Source organism: Dendropsophus ebraccatus, chromosome 2 (assembly GCF_027789765.1).
Source record: "Dendropsophus ebraccatus isolate aDenEbr1 chromosome 2, aDenEbr1.pat, whole genome shotgun sequence".
NCBI lineage: Eukaryota > Metazoa > Chordata > Amphibia > Anura > Hylidae > Dendropsophus > Dendropsophus ebraccatus.
The window spans coordinates 125,347,520-125,366,895 of NC_091455.1; positions in this window are offsets into that span (position 1 = coordinate 125,347,520).

Genomic DNA, 19,376 nt, shown 5'->3' on the forward strand with positions numbered 1-19,376 from the left:
GCAGAGGGAGAAGGCAGGGGGAGCAGACAGGGGGCAGAGGGAGAAGGCAGGGGGCAGGGGGAGCAGACAGGGGGCAGGGGGAGCAGACAGGGGGCAGAGGGAGCAGGCAGGGGGCAGAGGGAGAAGGCAGGGGGCAGGGGGAGCAGATGGGGCAGGGAGAGCAGCAGGGGGAACAGATGGGGCAGGGGAGAAATTGGAGGCAGGGAGAGCAGCAGAGGGAGAAGACAGGGGGAAGGGGGAGCAGCTGGGGGCAAAGAGAGAAGACAAGGGGCAGGAGGAATGGACGAGGGGCAGGGGGAGCAGACGGAGAGACAGGGGTAGAGGCAGGCGTGGCATTACAGTTACGGGGCCGGAGGGAGCTTCCGACACAGGCCGGAAGCTCACAGCTGTAGCCCCACAGTGCCCGAACTTCTCTCATGCTCGGCCGCGCACATGATGTGACGGCATCGGCGCTGCCGCGCAAGAGAGAAGTTCGGGCACTGCGGGGCTACAGCTGTGAGCTTCTGGCCTGTGTCGGAAGCTCACTCTGGCCCTGTAACTGCACGGGGTGGGGGTGCCTGACCTACCCAGCACACCCCTGGCCGGTGGCGGCCACCGCTGCTGGCCTGCCGCTTCGTACGACGCTGGGACCCATCAATGTCTGGGGGCCCCAGCTGCCAGACGGTTAGTATGTGGGAGGAGGGGCCCACCGGAGGATCCTCCAGTCTCCCGGTGGCCCAGTCCGACACTACCACCAGCTAGCTCCTGCAAGTATACATATAGTGTAGTAGGGCTGGTAGTACAGTAGCATGACCACCAGCTAGCCCCTGCAGATATACATACAGTGTAATAGGGCTGGTAGTACAGTAGCATCACCACCAGCTAGCCCCTGCAGCTATACATATAATAGGGCTGGTAGTACAGTAGCATCACCACCAGCTAGCCCCTGCAGATATACATACAGTGTACTAGGGCGGGTAGTGCTGTTTGCAAACATAAAAGTACACGCTTTGACTGTTACACAAGCCCCCCACAAATTTACTTTTCTAAATCTCCCGCACTGTATGTAAATCATAGTTAACCAGGCTTGTTGGTGGTCCTCACCAGCAAAGTAATCCCTGCAGGCATGAAATATCCTGTACATATAGCAAAAGAAGAAAACGCAGGGCACTCACCGTTCTGTTGCAATTCAGACCATCCGCTTTATTATGAAATGCAGGAGTAGCGGGGGGGACAGGAATGGGTGACCGCAGTTTTGCGGCGTGTGCCGCTTTGAAGAACCCTTGCGTGACCCTGACGTCACTTCCTTTTATGTGCTCAAACAAAAACTTTATATGCAAGTGAAGTGAACAATAAACATACCGTATACACATATTTAAAAACACATACTATATACACTGTGTTCATATAAGGACAACAACATCCACCCGGTTACATAATATTTATGTCGCTGCGGGTGTTTAGTCCCAGGCTACCTAATGCTTCATATTTTATAATAAATTCAGTTTCTGTTTTCAAGAGCAATAACCTCCTATCGCCTCCACCCCTAGAGGCCGGTACTGTGCAAAGACCAGCAAACTGTAACTGTAACGGATCCCCGTTGTGTATTTGTTGCATATGCTTGATCATCCGTGGGCTGCCCTTGCCCGTACGTAATGATCTAACATGCTCAGAAAACCTCTTCCACATCGGGCGAATAGTCTTGCCTATGTAGTATCTGCCACAACTACAGAACAGGGCATACACCACAAATTGGCTCTTACACGTAACGAAATCAGTTACTATATGTGTATGACCTCCTAATTTGATGTGTTTGCCATTCTGTAATGATCTGCAATAATTGCAGTGTCCACATTTAAAGTTACCATGGGCTGAACTAGAGGTAAGCTAAGATCCTTCTCTATATGTTTTTTCCTTCTCTAATCTTTCATGGACTAATAAGTCCCTGATGTTTTGTGTCCTTCTGAATGTCACTATGGGGCGATCTGTAATATGTTTCCTGAGGTGGGAGGCAATCCATCCCCAGTAGATGTAGCAGTCCCTTTTGATGGGACTTGATGACTCCTCTTCAGATGTGTCTAGTGTTCCTTCTCCCTCTTTCTCCTCTCCTACCACTATATTTACAGGCGGTGTACCATCTACTTTTAATCCACCCTTGGCGGCCGGCTCTCACATTTCCCTCTTTATGGATAAGGTCATACAAGATGTAAAGGCATTAATTTATCCTGCCTCCCGTTCAAATGTTTCTGAAGGGGAGCGCAGGGCCCTAGTATGGTTAAGGTCCCAACGTGAGATTGTGATACGTCCGGCCGACAAGGGTGGGAATATTGTAGTACTATCTAAGCAATACTATTTGGAAGAGGCACAGAGACAGCTGTCAGATAATACCACCTACAGCAAAATATCCACAGATCCCACACTCACTTATCAAAATAAGGTTAGAGACATCCTGCAGAGAGGAGTGGAACAACAGCACCTCTCCAATAGTTTTGCGGAAAAACTGTATGTCCAGATGCCCAAGAAGCCATACTGGTATTGGGTGCCCAAAGTACATAAAAACTTGGAACGTCCACCTGGACGCCCTATAGTAGCGGGCAGGGGATCAGTCATGGAACCTATCTCCAAATACCTTGATTGGCTATTGAGACCGATTTTGAAAAACATCCCTTCATACGTCAGGGACAGGGGTGATCTCTTGGAAACATTAAAACCGTTTTGTTGGCAGGAGGATCACGAGTTAGTGAGTATTGACGTAGAAAGCCTGTACACTCGGATCCCGCAGGACCAATGTGTACAGGCAGTTAGGTGGTGTCTGCACACAGTAGGTGGATACGATACTAATTTTGTACAGTACATATGTGATCTGGTACAGCTAGTGATGTCATGTAATGCATTTGAGTTCAATGACCAGTGGTATGTGCAAAAGTCAGGAGTTGGCATGGGGACTCCAGTGGCACCTACCCTGGCTAACATCTTTCTTGCATACATGGAAAGTGTTAAAGTGTTTTCCATGAATAATGAATTTGCTTGCTACATACACATATATCTGAGATATATAGATGACATTGTCATGGTGTGGTCGGGGGGTAGAGAAAGATTTGCAAAATTTGTATCGTATATGAACAATAATGATCTAAACATGCAATACACATCAGTATATGGGGGCCAAGAATTAGATTTTTTGGATGTACACTTAAATATAAGGGATGGACATCTGATCACTTCCTGCCATCGAAAAGAAACAGCGGTTAATTCCTTATTAAGTTATAATAGCTATCATCCATACCATACTAAAAAAGCCTTACCCTATAGCCAATTTGTAAGATTGAGACGGATAAACAATGACGACACCTTATTTCATATACAGGCAGGACTAAGTGTACGATTGAGCAAGAGAGGATATCCCCATCAGTTGATACAAGAGAGTCTGAACAGAGCACTGAACATGGACACATCCCCACTAAAAAACAAAGCACGTCATAGTGAGAGTATGACAAATACAAAATTTACAGCAAAAAACAAAAAACGGATTGTGTTTACCTTTGATTATTCCCCTTTAGAACGAGTAATTAAGAACTCCATCCATAAAAACTGGCACATAGTGGAGCAAGATGAAGTCCTCAGGGAACATATTACAGATCGCCCCATAGTGACATTCAGAAGGACACAAAACATCAAGGACTTATTAGTCCATGGAAGATTAGAGAAGGAAAAAACATATAGAGAAGGATCTTGGCTTACCTCTAGTTCAGCCCATGGTAACTTTAAATGTGGACACTGCAATTATTGCAGATCATTACAGAATGGCAAACACATCAAATTAGGAGGTCATACACATATAGTAACTGATTTCGTTACGTGTAAGAGCCAATTTGTGGTCTATGCCCTGTTCTGTAGTTGTGGCAGATACTACATAGGCAAGACTATTCGCCCGATGTGGAAGAGGTTTTCTGAGCATGTTAGATCATTACGTACAGGCAAGGGCAGCCCACGGATGATCAAGCATATGCAACAAATACACAACGGGGATCCGTTACAGTTTGCTGGTCTTTGCACAGTACCGGCCCCTAGGGGTGGAGGCGATAGGAGGTTATTGCTCTTGAAAAAAGAAACTGAATTTATTATAAAATATGAAGCATTAGGTAGCCTGGGACTAAACACCCGCAGCGACATAGATGTTATGTAACCGGGTGGATGTTGTTGTCCTTATATGAACACAGTGTATATAGTATGTGTTTTTAAATATGTGTATACGGTATGTTTATTGTTCACTTCACTTGTATATAAAGTTTTTGTTTGAGCGCATAAAAGGAAGTGACGTCAGGGTCACGCAAGGGTTCTTCAAAGCGGCACACGCCGCGAAACTGCGGTCACCCATTCCTGTCTCCCCCGCTACTCCTGCATTTCATAATAAAGCGGATGGTCTGAATTGCAACAGAACGGTGAGTGCCCTGCGTTTTCTTCTTTTGCTATTTAGTACTCATGTGTGACTTCTAGCAGGAGCACCGCCGGCATATGGTTCAAGTTACCCCAGGTGTGATCGGTGCAAGTGGAGCCTAGGTAGTGCCATGTATCTTTGCATTTTTGATATAGCCTGTAAATATACACACACACACACACACACACCATATACATAACTAATCTCACGAAGGAGCAGGGTGCGGGGGGGGGGGTGACAGATCAGCCTCATACACGGGACAGGAAGTGGTCAGGGAGCTGCACAACAGCTGCACATATCTCTTCCCTCCCTGCCATCCCGACATGTGACAAGTTCAGGCTGGAGCTGAGGTGAAGGGGAATTTCTTAAGGAAGTCCTTTTAAGGTGGCACAGGCAGCGTAGCAGCGAGCTGGAGCGAGGTTTATGATGACAGACTGGGGATGGGGGCCCTGGGCAATTGCCCTGTTTGCTCCCCCTCTAATGCCGGCCCTGCAGGAAGGCACCACCTTATTTTTAAAGTGTATATCAACATGTATAGTACATCTATACCTACATGGCGGTTACTGTTAAACTGTATACAGGAGAGAAATTAGATATACCAGGTTTGGTACTTGATTAAACAGGAACTTCTCTAAATTACTGAGGAGCTGTCATAACTTAAAGGGTAATGGACAGTACAGATATGCATATACAGTACACAAGCATTGCACCTTTAGCAATGCTGTATGATCCAGCAAATTGAGTAAATACATTCTTTATTCTACGCTGACAGTGTCACAGAGGCAGGTCTGTGACACTCCCTGCGAACGCCCTGCTCATCAGCCGCTGCTTAGTCTTCAGGCCGCCCCTTCTGCAGAATTACTGACATCCAAAGGAGCGGGCCAGAGAGCAGGGCGGGAACTTCTAGGAGCAATAACACATTTCTTTTTCCACCTAAGGGGCTGTTTGGGGGTTCATTTTTTGTACCATGATCTATAGTTTTTATTACAGCATAGAGTATTGGTGTAAATAGGATTGCTTTTTTATAATTTTTTTGTCTGTTATATAATATATAAGAAAAATCAGCAATCCTGTTAATTGTATTCCTCTTTTCGTTGACGCTGTTCACTGTGCAGGAACAATATTGTTATATTTTGATAGATCGGACAATTCCAGATGCTACAATACCAAATATGTTTATTTATTTATGTATTTATTTTTGTTTGCATAATTGGAAAAATGGATGATTTCAACATTTATTGGAAGAGAAGCTTTGAAACTGATTGGGACCCCTGCAGTCACACTGGTTCAGATCAGTCAGTGACAGGTACCACTCTTGTCATTGACATTCTTAGACGGTATGATCACTATAGATCGTAGTATTTAATGGCAGACAGTAGTGTGATTACTGCTGTCTCTCATTATGCTTGCTCCTGGCACTGCATTGTGTGTGGTGGTGCTGCTCATGCTCATTAAAACTCCTCCCCACCAGGAACATATATATATACATTTCTACTGCAGGAGGCGTCGACAGTTGGAACGTACAGTATATAGATATATTGCTGATGTGAAGGGGTTAAGTAGATATATGAATTTACTATTAGTTAATTAGATATATGAATTATGATGATATAATTACTTTACATTCATATTTGTAACATAATTTAACTTAGCCTGATTTAAATGGAACTAATAGTATGATGTATAATAGTATGATGAATGATGCACATTATTCATGCCTGGTAAAGAATGACATCCTCTGAATGCAGAATCTTGCCATGGCTTTGCTCAAAGTCAGGCCTGTAAGCTAAATTCACTCAAAAAGACAGCCTTTATCTAGTAAAGACTTTTCTGTGGTGACACTCCCATTTCCTTATATCCTACCTTTTTAGCCCTTGGCAATTCCCCAGTGGTCACAGTAATGCTCCCAACAGGCTATTTTCTCTAGCATGGACTACAGGATTAATTATTTTGCTTTACTTCTGTCCTATTACCCTATAGGGCCATGTTCATAACAATGATTTTCAATGGCCGTTATTTGATACCCAAAATAACAGTTGTTGTTTAACATACTTTGGCGGCTGTCATTGTGATGTTGGCACATTATTCTAGTTCAGATTGAATAATGGCCCTTTTAGGTGTTTCCATTAAATTTAGTATAAAAGACAGTGAAAGGGCAGTGAATTTAAGAGATTATGTATGAACTTCTTGGATTTTGACATAAGATAGGTTAAAGACCACACTAAAGTTAACACAGATTTACAAGTGGTATCTATTTTTGTCCTGTCTTGATATACTTAAAATTTTTTATATAATTTGCTTATTTACAATATCCTTACTATTGTACCTAAACGTAAAGGGATGTTCCCATGACATGCAGTTCATTCATTTTCTATGGACTGCTAAATGTTTTGGAGTTCAGCGTTCAGAAGTGTTCAGCAGCCTATAAAGAATAAATGCATCAAAGGCACGGTAAGCACTCCATTCATTGCTATGGTGTCTCCATTCTTGGGATCGGTGGGGGTCCAATAAGCTTGTTGTCCCCTGTCCTATGGATAGGAGATAACAAGCTGAAATAATAATATCCATTGAATAGAACTTAAAGAAATGATAATAACTTCTGCACAAGTTAGAATATTTACAACTGTTTAACATTAAATAAACTTGGACAAAGCAATGAAGCTATGGCACTATCTCCCCACCCACTTGTAGTTCTGTGGAATTGTCTTACCTTTGTGCTTTTGTAGAATCAGTGGTGCTCAGCAACAGCAGGCTGCTACAGGTCAAGGGGGCCAGTGTTTATATAGTCGCAGCAGAATAAAAATTGGGCCGCGGGGGTTAAGGGAGGTGGCATTTACATACTTTTTGCTGCGAACTTGAAGTGTGAAATCCACTGCGTATCCATTACATGTGAATCCAGTCTAAAAATATAGGCACACAAGAGACATTAACCCATAACCACCCCAAACTACTATGTATAAGGTAAAGTGTCACAGTGGCTTAGCTACCATAGAGGCAGGGTAGGCAGTTGCTATGGGGCCATGCAGGAGGGGGGCCCAGGGAAGAAGGTAATAGTGTGTATCCTTCTGCTTAAACCCTTATGTACTGCAGTGTGTAAGTAACCCAATGTTTACTTACATGCTGCAACACAAAAAAGGGTTAACAGACAGAAGACAGAGATCTCTGCTTTGCTGCACTGATAACCTCTGACCTCTGTTCTCCAGCTGCGCAATCAAGTAGGAAAGGAAAATGAGCAGTAAAGCAGATATCTTCTTGTCTTCTGAACTCTGGGTTACTTACACACTGCAGTACATAAGGGGTTAATCAGAAGGTAGTCTGCTCCTGCACCTATGTATTTAACCATAAGGGCTCCTAATGGGCCCTTATAGATAAAAACAGTGGACTGACAGAGCAAGCAGCCATTGGCTCTCTTCTCTGGCAGTCACTCTTGTAGCTGCAGCCAGCATTCTGGCTCTGGCCACAAGAGATTTTATTTTTTGGCCACATCACTGAGCATACACTGTATGGTTATGTTCACATGGCGTTCTGTGACCTGGCCGAGGTATGAAGATCATCCGGCCAGTACTGCATCTTCACTTCTGCTGAATTCGGATGCAGGCGGATCAGTGTGTGCCTGCATACGAATTCCTCGCTGCACACAATGGAGCGTGCAGCCGGAGCTGGAGCTGCACGCTCTACTGTGTGCGCTGACAGGTTCTCTGTGGCCGCTATTGACTGAATAGGACATGTCAGTTTTTTGCGGAGCCGCTAACTATCCCGGCCAGGGTGTATACTATGGGGGAGATTTATCAAAGGGTGTAACATTTAGACTGCCCACAGCAACCAATCCTAGCTCCTCTTTTCGTTCACCAGAGCTGGAAACTAAGCTGTAATTGGTTGCTGTGGGCAGTTTGCACCAGTCTAAATTTTACACCCTTTGATAAATCTCCCCCTATGTGTATACACTCCGTCTGGGATTCAGTATAGCTGCAGCACAATGTAAGTAAAGTATTCATCATGACGGTGTTGTAAATCGGCAACAACGGCTGTGATTAATACTCTACTCATGTTGTGTGAACAGCACAGCAAACAGTGCTTTGTGTTGTGCGTAAGGAAGTGGGGGTCCTTAAAATTTTTTGCTATGGGGCCCTGTGAATCCTAGCTACGCCCCTGTTTGTGCAGCAGCTGTTTTCAGCAGTAGAAAGCTGGCTCAGCAGGGCTTCCATACCAGTCAGATTAACCTGTTTACTGAATCAGCAAGCCAGCTCTAGTAAAGGCCTCTGGACCAGACTGAATGCTGTTTTTTGGAAGGTGTCACTGCAGCTTTTGAGCCAAAACCAGAAGAGGATCCAACAGGAAAGAGAAGTACAAGTCATGCCTTTATTTTTTATTTCCCCTTTGAATCAACTTCTTGCTTTGGCACAAGAAACTGCCATGTGTGAAACCAGTATGAAGAAAGCCTGCCTAAAAGAACATGGATTTCCAATGCCATAAAAGCACAAAGCCACATGTGACTTTCTATACACCTTCTACCTGTTGTCCTCTTGTTCCAGAAATTTGTAAAGCAGTTTTTAACATTTTTTGGTTAGAATACAGCATACAATTTAAACATAATAGGAAGAAAAATAAGTAAACTCTATCTAATGGCCCAATTATGACACAGTTGGTGCTTCTGGCCAGAGAATTGTCTGTTTTCTCTAAGGAATGGCAATGTAATGTGCTAAAGCCTTGATATTCACTATGTAATTAACAAATGCTAAAAATAAAAGAGTAAAACTTAGCACTGCATTAGCAAAGATAGTGACCTATTTTAGTATTCCAATTGTTCTACTTAACATATTCAAGGACTTGTCTTCTGAAGTTTTCTGAATCTCATACCCCATGTATATTTTTCTTTCTCCAGTTTCTCCAGTTTCCATCTGCATAATATGCTGTGCATTATGGTTGGTGTTTCTTAATGAAGGGGGGGGGGGAATTAAAAGGCATGGTCTCATGTAGTGAAAACGGTGAGCCAGAAAGCGACATGATTATTTCTCCATGGACTACTGAAAAATCACATGGGCATGTGTAAGGTTTTCTCTGTGGCTTTACCACTATTGTAATCAATATTTTAGTTACTAAAATATTTACGAAAAACCCTGCCCTGGACTTTTTAATAAAGCTTAAAGTGCTATTGTCATTTTGTACACCATTTGACATGTCATAGTTTCATGTGCTGAAAACCCCACAGATCAGATAAATGAAGAAAGTCTATAAAATCTATATAAGTGGTGTTCTGGACCCCCTAGATATTGTTATTGCGTGTACATGTTTGCTTTGTACATACAGTACAATGCATTTAGAAAGTCTTCAGGCCCTTTAAGTTTTTCACATTTTATGTTTTAGCCTTGTGCTACAATAAAAGTAAAATCAAATGTTCCCCCATTATTCTGCGCTCAATACCCCATAATGAGCACAGAAATTAAAATAAATTATGACAAAGTCAACACAGAATCATAAAAAGCTATGTTAACATATTGAAAATAAAAAATATATATATATTGCCATTGCCATAGACATATGTATTCAGACCGTTTATTCAGTACTTAGCTGAAGCACCTTCGGCAGTGATTACATCCCCCAGTGATTGTGTGCATATAATAACACCTCATATTTACCAATCAGAGCAGGTAATCTTATTTCTTAAAGGCTAAGAGACGTTTAGGTATTTTCATTGCAAACACCAGGCAGGCTTCCATGTGTTTTTTACTGAGGAGAGGCTTCTTTCTAGCCACTCTGCTCGGCTTGTGTGAAACAGCCAGTTATATGTCAGACTGTTTCATACCTGTTTGTGCTGTATCTTGGCATTTTGGTGAGGCTGTTAGCATCTGGAGCCAACTGTGGGGTTAATCCTAAAATTATTATCTACCAGTTCAGCCAATTCTGGCATGGTTGCCCTGATGTCTAGGGTTATGGCCAGGTACTGTAGCTGCATGGGGCCTGGTTCCTTGATTTATTTATAATGATATATTTTTAAAGCATAGCTGAATCTAGAGTTTTGTACATATATGATTAACCCCATACCAGGTATGCCATGCCTTTCTCAGGGCATTGTGACCTATGATATTTTAAGCGAGGCAGAACAGGAAGATGGTGGACAAGCTGAAGACTATTAAAGATAAAGGGTGACAGGTTGTGCTCTGTCACCAGAGACTTGCAGAATGAGTGTGGCTTATAGTCTTCAGACTCAAATGGCAGGTGGTGGTGACTAAATTTTGATATAAAACAACAATGGTCGAGGTGAAAACTTGTGTGTGCAGAGAACTTACAACCTTAACCCAGGTATAACAACAGCCTCTTATCGATAGAAGAAAGACTGCACCTCTGGTTTTCTTATACATAGACCATCTGTCTAGCTCTCAGAGAAGTTCTGTTTTGATCACTGTGTTCCTTCATTTCTCAGTTTTCTTTTATTAATTTATGGGAGTGACAGCACCCATATTCACACAGATAAAAACTTTTGGTGTAACTTTTACATGTTAAGTTTTCTTTTGAAAAATATGTTATATTTTGAAGGCTTGGTTTCAGAAAAATAAATTATCTGTTCTTCCTTTAGAAACCCCGTTGTTGTTTATAGGCTATAGGTTTATACTGCAGCTGATTCCATTTCAAGCGAATGGGGTTTGGCAGCCACACTAGACATATCCCATGGACAGTAGTAGTGATGTTGCTGTGCTTTAAAAGGGGTTATCCAGCACTACAAAAATATGGCCACTTTCTTCCAGAGAAGCAAGTTGCCTATCGTTGTAAGCATATCGGCTTGAGGAACATAGATAACAGTCAGTTTTACCATAGGGCAAATAAAAAATATTGCATTTTATTTTCAATTTCACTGTACATATAACTTTTTCTGGTTTTGCAGCATACCTGTATTTTGTACAAGAAATTAAGTCTGTAATTGCAAAGTACAATTAGTGACGCAAAAAATAAGAGCTCATATGGGTCTGTAGATGATAAAAATGCCTTTTAAACACAAGGTGGAAAAAATAAAAATGCAAAAACAAAAGTTGGCCCATGAGGAAAAAAAGTTCTAACATATGAAAGATTGTGGTTGGCCTATGGTTACTGACAGCACTGTGTAAAGGACATTGTAGTTGTTGTGGAGTCATTGTAGCAGGTGTAGTGGTTGTCATAGAGACACTGACATATTTGTGGCTGTATACGAGACACTGAAGCTGTCTGCTAAATGTTATAATGACTGGAAAAGCCAATCAGATTCCACTATTCATTTTCCAAAGAAAATGTGTGTGAGGAATGAAAAGTGGAATCTGATTGGTTGCTAGGGGAAACTAAGACAATTCTACTTTACACCAGTCTGAAAAATTTCCCCCTAAATATCAGGGTCGGACATTTTGTAAAGTGTACACCATAACTGCTCCTAAAAGCTGCAGCGTTCAGGTGCAGGGATACAAATGATGCAGAATCCTTCTGTGATACAGGCTAATAGAGATGACTCTTGGTATTCTGGATAACCTGCAGAGGTGATGCTACTCAAGGATTATTTTCTCCCAGAGTGAGCTAGTGATCTTCTCTCCATACCTCTTCCCTGTCAAACCCAGAGTAGAACTTTCTGCACTTATCAGGACACAGCGCTTCTTCCTCTTATGTGTAAGGATTATTATTAGGAAAGTGCACTTCAGGAAAAGAAATGCTGACGCCTCCTGTTGTGAACCCCTGCTTTGTACCAACTACAACATTCACTGCACTCAAGGGGATACATTCAACAATAATAATTGCAAAGATTATACAGAGCCATTTTTCACATTTTTTCTGCACATGAAATTGAAGTCCCAATAATAAAAAAAAAGGCTTATAACAGCATGAAAATGAAGTAACTGTAATTATTTCAATTAAGCAATCAGAAAATATAATCTGAGCCTGCATGAGTGATCAGGAAGGTAAATACAACTCTGCTGTCTCTGCTGGCTTGCTAACTTCCTTAAAGGAGAAGTTTGGCTAAAATCAAAATAACAGTGCCGGCAGGGGGTGGGAGAGACAAAATAAAGAAAGTATGCTTACCGGACCTTGTGCCCACGCTATGCCACATCACCAGGCTCCTGTCCCCCGCTGGATTTTCTGCCGTCTTCGGGGTATTTCACAACTCGGTTGCAACGTCATGAAAGGGTGAGATTTAGCTGTGTCCCGCTTAAAGCGACTTTGTACCCACAATCTGACCCCCCCCCCCCCCCCCCAAAACCACTTGTACCTTCGGATAGCTGCTTTTAATCCAAGATCTGTCCTGGGGTCCGTTCGGCAGGGGATGCATTTTATTGTCATAAAAACAACTTTTAATCCTGCAGCGCTGTGTCTAACGGCCGGGGCTTACATTTGTATATGCATTAGGCTGGCACGACCTCTCTGTCCCTCCTCCCAGCCCTCATTATTAGGAATTCTCCAGGCAGATTGCTTCCTATTACCCACCTGTGGCAGCCCGGCACATGGGCTGGCTCGTTAAGACACCTGTGCAAAGCTCAAACATCAGTAAATGTTCCTGGATCATTCCTAAAGGTGAGGAGGGCGGGGAGGAAGGATGAAGAAGTGGTGCCAGCCTAATGCATATACAAATGTAAGCCACGGCCGTTAGACACAGCGCTGCCGGATTAAAAGTTGTTTTTATGACAATAACTGCATCCCCTGCTGAACGGACCCCAGAACAGATCTTGGATTAAAAGCAGCTATCCGAAGGTACAAGTGGTTTGGGGGGGTCAGATTGTAGGTACAGAGTCGCTGAGCCAGACATCCAATAACTGAGTCATGACTTAGCAGAAAGGAAGACATGAACACTGTAAGCGGGGGCGGTATGCGGTGAGTGACAACACCAGGACAACAGGTAAATATACGGTCTTTACTATGTTCTCCCCTCCCCCCGATACTTCTGCTTTAAGTTGTCTACTGAGTTCACCATTATATCACAATTTCCAAAAAGTTTATAAAGAATCTGAATGAAAACCATTGAAAACTAGGGATCGTGGCACAACAAAAAAGACCCCTGTAGGTTGAAAAATAAAAGTGATATGGCTCTTAGAAGGAGAGGAAAAAACAAAAACGCTAAATGAAAAATGGAGTGGTGGGCAAAAATAATAATAATAAAAAAAAAAAGGTATCAAATAGAATGTAATTTTTTAAAAAGGATTTTAAATTTATTGTCAGGGGAGTTGTCGAAAGGTTCAAAACAACCAAAATAATTTTAGACACCTTCATCACACTGACAAATAAATGGACCCCCCCCCCCCCCAATCCATTAAGATCTCAGATCTTAACATTAATTCAAGCCCCAGAACTCATACTCTACAATTTATCTAGACCCCAAGAGACAGCACCGACTTGCACAAGCCACATTGGTCTGATAAAAAGACATGTGTAACTACTACAAGACAGGGAAGAAACGCTGCAGAAGCAAGCAGGTAAACTTTGAAGAAACCACTAAATAATGCCAGAGAAGCAATCAGTAAAGTTGGGCATTGATCACATCCCAAGTTTTCTGCCCCTCTGAAAGCAGTGTAGCCTTTGCTCTGTTTATATTGCTGGCATTTTTTTTGCTGTTGGCAAACATGATTCCATCCATACACTCAGATAAAGATGTAATCAGCACAACCACCACCTCATACGCATCCTACCCATAGATGGGCAGATTTAGGGTATGTTCACACTGAGTAAAATTGGCAGAATTCCATATCAATTCTTTGTGCGGAGAGCGGCGGGAGAGGCATGCGAGTCCTCCCATAGAGATACTGTGGGACACTGATGCAGAGAATTCCGCCGATTTTACTTAGAGAGGAGAGGGTAACATATTGTAAAAAACTTTTTTTTAATAAATGTTAGATATTGTATTACTCTTTAGCTCCTGGTCCAGGACCTGAAATTATTAAGAGGTCCATATATTATCTTTAACATCTGGTCTTCTGGTCCAAAATATAAGAGAATCACAGCTCCCAAAATTATATTCACCAGTGCCCACCGCAAGGCGGGATGGACATGCTGCAGCAGGCAACCCCTAGGTTGCTACCACTGGCTTGGCTTGCTAATGGTGGCAGAGGAGGTGCTGCTGGAAACATGTAGGCAGGCAGGAATATAGCAGGACTCACGGCTGATACAATAGCGAGCAGGCTGAACATCACTGTGGCCCCTGTGCAGCCAAACTGGCTGTGCCCATGCTGTATGTCCACCAATAGTTTGGGGGACTAGTTTTTTTTCGGGGAGGGGGAGGGGGGGGAGGCATAGCAGTCGTGTGGTCTGCCTTCATGGTAGCTATGCCACTGATCACCTGGCCAATGGGGAAACAACAGCCTCTCCTGAGCAGTATAGGGGAAAGGAAACGCTGTTGCTTCACCTATGTTTTTTTCTTTGTCTAATCTATGTAGATAGATATAGAGATGAGTGAATATACAGGCTCTTCCACTCTGAGCATTCCATTTAAGAATTGTTAAAGCTTCTGAACCTCCATTTTACGTTCAGTAATGTTACCTGTTGTACAAAGCAATTTGGCGAGTATTCGTTTCACTCAACATCAAGGACACTCCGAAACACCATTATGCAGGATACTGCCACCAGGGTGTACACTGGAGGACTGCTCTGCCACTACCTCACGCCATCCATTACCATGATTATGCAAAAGAAGAGCTCGTGGAGCCTCATTGAAGAGTCTCAAAACACAGGACTAGCCCGATATCCCTTCTGGAAGGACCCAGCCAAGGAGTAGCTCCTGTTAAGAAACCACCAAAAACCACCACATTAAGTGGCTCTATAAGTCAATGTAAGGACAAGGGATAAACCAAGGCTAGGAAACCATCCACATACAGCTGTTTCGGGGTGTTGCCCCTCATCAGTGTGGAGCAGGATTCTGGCTAGGTGGGAGCAATGCCTAATAGAAACAGATTGCTGAACTCAGGGAGACCAGCCAAATGACAACACTGCCGGCTGCTAGTGAAAGTGCTCAATGCAGTGAAGTCCTAGGTGCATTGCCCCCTGGGAAACATGAATAAGCAAAAGAAGAGCTACCCCTTGGCTGGGTCATTCCTGGAGGGATATCTGGCTAGTCCTATGTTTTGAGACTCTTCAATGAGGCTCCACGGGCTCTTTTTTTGCATATTCATGTTTCCCAGGGAGCAATGCATCTAGGACTTCACTGCATTGAGCACTTTCACTAGCAGCAGGCAGTGTTGTAATTTGGCTGGTCTCCCTGAGTTCAGTAATCTGTTTCTCATCCATTACCATGACAGAGTTGTGGCATACCACAAGGCCCAGCATACCAAGCAGATCAGGTTTTATTAAGTCTGCATTAGATCCGAATTAATGGACTAGAATCCTTCATGTACTGACACTAAACAGGGTACTACATACATGGGAGTTATCCCTCCTAGCTTATATTACATGAGGCATAAGTGCCTTTTGCACAATGCATTAAGCAGAATTCTCTAAATAAATTTGACAAGGGTGCGTCATATATCACTTATCTATTGAGTGAACATTGATGTAGTGGTTTTTTCTAGGCGGTTACAAGATCTCCTAGATACGGCATTGGAGGAAGGAGTTATAACACGGAATGAATTCAAGTTTATGCAAGTGACAGATCCCAAGACCCTTACCTTCTATATGCTGCCGAAGGTACATAAAAACAAGACAGAGCCACCAGGGAGGCCGATAATCTCTGGGATTGGGGGACTATGTGAAAAGGCTTGTACTTTCATTGACCATTTTTTACAGCCATTGGTCAACAAATTGCCGTCCTACGTGAGAGATTCCAGTCACTTGATACAACTTTTGGAGGACAAGTTCATCCCTGATGGCACATTATTGGTAACCTGTGACGTCGAGTCGTTATATTCTAATATTGGACACAATCACGGTACGGAGGCAGCTAAGTACTTTCTGCAGCAGGGAGGGGGACCAGATGAAAATTTCAATTTGTTCATTTACACTTTGCTGAATTTTGTAATGAGGCATAACTTCTTTGTCTTTGACGGTCAGTTTTACCTCCAGACATCCGGGACGGCCATGGGTGCCCTTTGTGCCCCCTCGTACGCCAACCTATTTTTAGGTTGGTGGGAGGGGACACACGTGTACCCCCATGTGCCATGTTCGGAAAAGTATTTCAATGGTATAGGTACATCGATGATGTGCTGTTCCTTTGGTCAGGAACTGAGGAAGAATGTACAGAATTTATAACAATGTTGAACCTTAATGATTTTAACATCCATCTAACTTCATCTTTCTCCACCTCTTCAGTTGGATTCCTTGACCTGAAGATAAGTCTGGTGGGAAATCGTATTACAACAGATCTGCACCGCAAAAAGACAGCCACAAACAATCTACTACATTTCAATTCCTTTCATCCGCGACACACACTCACGGGGATACCTGTGGGCCAATTTTATAGAGCTAAGAGAAATTGCACAGAAGAGAGAGACTTTAAGGCACAGGCGAGACAATTGACCAAACGGTTTCAAGACAGAGGCTATCCCAAGAGAGTGATCTCAAAAGCGTACCAGAAGACATGTGAGAAGGAAAGATCAGTGCTCTTACAAACCAAATCAAAGAAGCTAGACAAAAGGGACGAGATTAGGTTCATCTCCACTTATAACAACCAGTGGGGGGACCTAAGACATACACTGAAGAAAAATTGGCACATGTTAATGGCAGACCGAAGAATTTCATCATTTCTCTCCCCTTATCCTTTGTTGGTGGCTAAAAAGGCTCCCACTTTAAAGGATACTCTCACTAGAAGTCACTATCAGAGGACAAAACAAAGACTCAAGAGGGGTTTTGGTTACCGAGGATCTTATCCGTGTGGAGACTGCTCAGTATGCACCTTTATGCCAGCCAGAGACAAATTTGTAAACCCAGGGAACGGAGAAGAATGGCCGCTGAGAGATCGAATAGATTGCAAAACACGGAATGTAGTCTATGCTATCACATGTTCCTGTAGGAAGATATATGTTGGCCAGACGGGCCAACAGCTTCGCAAGAGAATACAAAAACATTTCTCTACTATAACCTTAGCAAGAAGGGATCAGGAGCAGGGAAAGATACTTACCTCAGTGGCTGCCCACTTCCTGAAAGAACATGGAGACAAATTGGATGGCCTACAAGTTTGCGGACTGGAACGACTTTACACCAATATACGGGGTGGTGAGATAAAAAATGCCCTGGTTCGATTGGAATCTAAATGGATCTTTGACTTGAAGACGGTCTTGCCACGAGGACTAAATGAGGAGCTTTTGTTCACAGGATTCATTGGTGAGTAGGTGGTGACATATATTGTACATTTTTCATATGTGTACTTGCATATTTCCTTCCTTCAAGGGTTTTTTTTTTTCTTTCTTTTTTTATTACCTAATATACTGTAGCACAATTACACATAATGATATTCTAACTTATCATATATATGCCACACTTGGGACCACGTAGCTTCAATATCACATATATAACACAATCTATTTAGAATTTTAAACACATTTTTCACACTGTTTTGGGTTATCACCTAATCCCTAATTTGTCACTGTTTTTTGGTTTGGTTTAGTTTGGTGTAGTTATAGATAATAATATTTTCGTTTTTTCCTATTTTTAGGAAGGTTATTATTATTATTTATTAGAATATGCACCGTCTACTCATTCCGATGTACTATTACAACGATATGGATATTTCAGATCCTGAGCATTTGAATTCCACACAGATGATATTATGGAGATCTGATGACATTGGAACCTTTCGGGATATGATAATTTTGTTATTCCCCTTTGCACTTTGGATCCCTTGGACCAATGGATGGAGAATAAACTAGAATAGAGAGATGGACAATAGGAGAGAATTAAAGAAAACGAGAAGAATTAAAGAAGAAGTTGAAGAAGAAGAAAAAGAATGGAATAAAACAGAATAATGGACAATTATAAAGTCCCCTCTTCGCCTTCTGGCTTTTTGGTTGGGGCCTGGGCATTTAGGCTCTGCCGGCTTCTCCCTGGCTTAAAGGGGTATTCCAGGGAAAATCAATAATTTAGCAAAGGAAAGGGTTAACCAAGGTTTACCCTTTCCTAATATACTTACCTGTTGTTTTTTGGCCCCCCAAGGAGATCTCCGGTCCGGTCACGTGATCTTGCAGCTTGTGGCTCGGATCCTCTTCTCCTTCCGGTTCGGTGACGTCACCCGGCCGGCGTCGCTCTCCGTCTCATTAGCAGCAGAGCACTGAACCCTGACTGGCTTGGTAGCGTGCAGCCAATCAGGGTTCAGTGCTCTGCATCCCCACACGCTTCAGAGTGGGGGTCCCCTGAGGCTGCAGTAAATTATCAGGGGTCGTCGGGCTCAGTGCCGGTCACCAGTTACATGGGTCGGCACTGCACTACAGCAGGTGAATGCGGGGTCTGGCATCAATCATCACTCCGCAGAACCCCCCCACCTTGTCAGCGATGCCGACCGAGTCCCGGGAGGGGATGCGGCGGGCGGCATTACTTCATTCATAGCTACCAGACACCCGGCCGCCCGCCGCATCCCCTCCCCCCAGGGACTCAGGGTCGGCATCGGTGGGGAAGTAATGTGTATCGGCTGCTGATCCCCCCCCCGGCCCCCCCTCCCTGTGTCCCTGTCAGAGATCACTCACCCCACCCCCCGGAGCGTGCTGCTGGCCCCGATCTCTGCACTGGTCTCAGGCACCTGTACTCAGCTGACAGGCGCTGTGCACGAAGCAAGAAATCTCTCCTGCCTCAGTCACACAGAGCCTATCAGCTGAGTACAGGTGCCTGAGACCAGTGCTGAGATCGGGGCCAGCAGCACGCTCCGGGGGGTGGGGGTGAGCGATCTCTGACAGGGACACAGGGAGGGGGGGGGGGAAGTCCTGCAAAGTAATATGTATTTGCTGCTGATCCCCCCTGGCCCCCTGTGTCCCTGTCAGAGATCGCTGGCCCTGATCTCAGCACTGGTCTCAGGCACCTGTACTCAGCTGACAGGCTC